Below are 4,187 nucleotides of genomic sequence, written 5' to 3'. Positions count from 1 at the left end.
ATAAGACTGTCTATACATCAGTGTCTCTTTTGCTGTCTCGTACACAGGGTTATTGTTACCATCTTTCTAAATTCCATATATATGCATTAGTATACTGTATTGGTGTTTTTCTTTCTGGCTTACTTCACTCTGTATAATAGGCTCCAGTTTCATCTACCTCATTAGAACTGATTCAAATACATTCTTTTTAATAGCTGAGTAATATTCCATTCTGTATATGTACCACAGCTTTCTTATCCATTCGTCTGCTGATGGGCATCTAGGTTGTTTCCATGTCCTGGCTATTGTAAGCAGTGCTGCGATGAACATTGGGGTACACGTGTCTCTTTCAATTCTGGTTCCCTTGGTGTCTATGCCCAGCAGTGGGATTGCTGGGTCATATGGCAGTTCTATTCTAGTTTTTAAAGGAATCTCCACACTGTTCTCCATAGTGGCTGTACTAGTTTGCATTCCCACCAACAGTATAAGAGGGTTCCCTTTTCTTTGCATCCTCTCCAGCACTTACTGTTTGTAGACTTTGTGATAGCAGACACTCTGACTAGCATGAATAGGTACCTCATTGTGGTTTTGATTTGCATTTCTCTGATAATGAGTGATGTTGAGTATCTGTTCATGTGTTTGTTAGCCATCTGTATGTCTTCTTTGGAGAAATGTCTGTTTAGGTCTTTGACCCATTTTTTGATTGGATCATTTATTTTTCTGGAATTGAGCTGCAGGAGCTGCTTGTATATTTTTGAGATTAATTCTTTGTCAGTTGCTTCATTTGCCATTATTTCCTCCCATTCTGTAGGCTATCTTTCACCTTGCTTATAGCTTCCTTTATTGTCCAAAAGCTTTTAAGTTTAAGTTCATCCCATTTGTTTATTTTTCCTTTTATTACCATTACTCTGGGAGGTGGGTCATAGAGGATCCTGCTGTGATTTATGTCAGAGAGTGTTTTGCCTATGTTTTCCTCTAGGAGTTTTATAGTTTCTGGTCTTACTTTTAGATCTTTAATCCATTTTGAGTTTATTTTTGTGTATGGTGTTAGAAAATGTTCTAGTTTCATTCTTTTACAAGTGTTGACCAGTTTTCCCAGCACCACTTGTTAAAGAGATTGTCTTTCCTCCCTTGTATATTCTTGCCTCCTTTTGAAAGATAAGGTGTCCATAGGTGTGTGGATTTATCTCTGTGCTTTCTATTTTGTTCCATTGATCTATTTTTCTGTCTTTGCACCAGTACCATACTCTCTTGATGACTGTAGCTTTGTAGTATAGTCTGAAGTCAGGCAGGTTGATTCCTCCAGTTCCATTCTTCTTTCTCAAGATTGCTTTGTCTATTTGAGATTTTCTGAATTTCCATACAAATTGTGAAATTATTTATTCTAGTTCTCTGAAAAATACTGTTGGTAGCTTGATAGGGATTGCCTTGAATCTATAGATTGCTTTGGGTTTTTCACTATATTAATTCTTTTGATCCATGAACATGGTATATTTATCCATTTATTTGTGTCATCTTTGATTTCTTTCATCAGTGTTTTATAGTTTTCTATATATATCTTTTGTTTATTTTGGTAGATTTATTCCTAAGTATTTTATTCTTTTTGTTGCAATGGTTAATGAAATTGTTTCCTTAATTTCTCTTTCTGTTCTCTCATTGTTAGTGTATGCAAGGTATTTCTCTGTGTTAATTTTATATCCTGCAACTTTACTATATTCATTGACTAGCTCTAGTAATTTTCTGGTGGAGTCTTTAGGGTTTTCTATGTAGGGGATCATGTCATCTGCAAATAGTGAGAGTTCTACTTCCTCTTTTCCAATCTGGGTTCCTTTTATTTCTTTTTCTTTTCTGATTGCTGTGGCCAAAACTTCCAAAACTATGTTAAATAGTAGTGGTGAGAATGGGCACCTTTGTCTTGTTCCTGATTTTAGGGGAAATGCTTTCAATTTTTCACCATTGAGGATAATGTTTGCTGTTGGTTTATCATATATGGCTTTTATTATGTTGAGGTATGTTCCTTCTTTGCCTGCTTTCTGGAGGGTTTTTTTTTTTTATCATAAGTGGATGTTGAATTTTGTCAAAGGCTTTCTCTGCATCTATTGAGAAAATCATATGGTTTTTATCTTTCAATTTGTTAATGTGGTGTATCACATTGATTGATTTGCAAATGTTGAAGAATACCTGCATCCCTGGGATAAAGCCTACTTGGTCATGATGTATGATCTTTTAAATATGTTGTTGGATTCTGTTTGCTAGAATTTTGTTAAGGATTTTTGCATCTATGTTCATCAGTGATATTGGCCTGTAGTTTTCTTTTTTTGTGGCATCTTTGTATGGTTTTGGTATTAGGTTGATGGTGGCCTCACAGAATGAGTTTGGAAGTTTACCTTCCTCTCTAACTTTCTGAAGAGTTTGAGTAGGATAGGTGTTGCTGCTGCTCCTAAGTCACTTCAGTCGTGTCCAACTCTGTGCGACCCCATAGACGGCAGCCCACCAGGCTCCCCCATCCCTGGGATTCTCCAGGCAAGAACACTGGAGTGGGTTGCCATTTCCTTCTCTAATGCATGAAAGTGGAAAGTGAAAGTGAAGTCGCTCAGTCGTGTCCAACTCTTCGCAGCCCCATGGACTGCAGCCTACCAGGCTCCTCCGTCCATGGGATTTTCCAGGCAAGAGTACTGGAGTGGGGTGCCATTGCCTTCTCTGAGGATAGGTGTTAGCTCTTCTCTAAATTTCTTGTAGAATTCAGCTGTGAAGCCATCTGGTCCTGGGCTTTTGTTTGTTGGAAGATTTCTGATTACAGTTTTGATTTCCATGCTTGTGATTGATCTGTTAAATTTTTCTATTTCTTCCTGGTTCAGTTTTGGAAAGTTATACTTTTCCAAGAATTTGTCCATTTCTTCCAAATTGGAAAGACATAATTAACCCTCATTCTACATATCAGGCAACTGAGGCTGAGCAGGTTTAAATAATCCACCTAGGGCCTGCACATCAGTCACATACTATGGATGCCTTCTAGGCAGCTGTGTACACACTGGAGAGAATAGGTATCCTGGAGCCCAGAGAAGCCTCCAGGACCTGGTGGACCAGGTTCCCAACCATACACTTTGCTTGCCCTCTCTGCTTCTGGCAAATTCTCACAGATTATTAACTAACAGTGGTAGCACAAAGTCAAAATCCCAGAAATGTTACTACATCACAACCACTGGGATGGTTATTTTTTAATAAAGTAAAACAAAAGAGGATGTAGAGGAACAGTTTGGCAGCTCTTCAGGTCATTGAGCATAGAATTACAAGTAATTGCACCCCTGGGTAGATGCCTAAGAGAACTGAACACAATTTGTCAAGCAAAGACATACACCTGCATGTTCATAACACCAGTATTCACAATAGCTAAAAGGTAGAAATAAGACAAGCCATGGTTGAATGGATAAACAGATCGTGATGTATCCATAGAATAGTCGTTTCTTCAGTCATCAAAGATGTGAAATACTAATACATGGTACAAGAGAGATTAACTTTAAAAATGCATAAATGAAAGAATTCACACACAAGAGACCACACGTTACATGATTCCATTTATATGAAGCATTTGGAAGAGGCAAATCCATGAAGTCAGATGTACATGAGTGGTGGCCAGGGGCTGGGAGAGGACAGAGTGGGGAGGAGGGCTTATGGACTCAGGAGTGCACTCTGGTGGAACGGGAGTGTGCTGGAACTAGAGGAGGTGGTGGCACGACCCTGTGAATGTGCTAAATGGCCCTGAATGGTTGATGTTATGCTGTGTCAGTGTGACCTCAGTAAATGTTTTTAATCTCAGGACTGTACCCTAACAAATTCAAGACAGGTCACTGTAATACCACAAAGCCATGTGGCTTTTTTTCCCAGATGTCCTGCACATCCTTCAGCTTCCTGCTGAGCTGTCCAGGGTGGAACCTTGATCCTAGAATTACAGGATCCCTAACTTGGCCTGTGATCTGATCACTTCATTATTAGCAGTAATAAAATTTGGTTGATTTAGACACTGTGTTTTGCAACCAAAAAATAAACATACTCAGCAATGATAATGATAAGATGAACCATTCTCACAGCCTAGAATGCCCTCTCTCCTTCTCTCCTTAGGCAAATTTTGCTCTGTCCCTGGTACTTCAAGCAATGTCACCTCCTCTGGGAAGCCCACCCATCCCTACAGAGGCTCTGGATCCCACTCC

This window comes from Bison bison, unplaced genomic scaffold (assembly GCF_000754665.1).
Source record: "Bison bison bison isolate TAMUID 2011002044 unplaced genomic scaffold, Bison_UMD1.0 scf7180017864223, whole genome shotgun sequence".
NCBI classification, from domain to species: domain Eukaryota; kingdom Metazoa; phylum Chordata; class Mammalia; order Artiodactyla; family Bovidae; genus Bison; species Bison bison.
The sequence above is the reverse complement of the archived record's forward strand: the minus strand, read 5'-3'. Positions refer to the sequence as shown.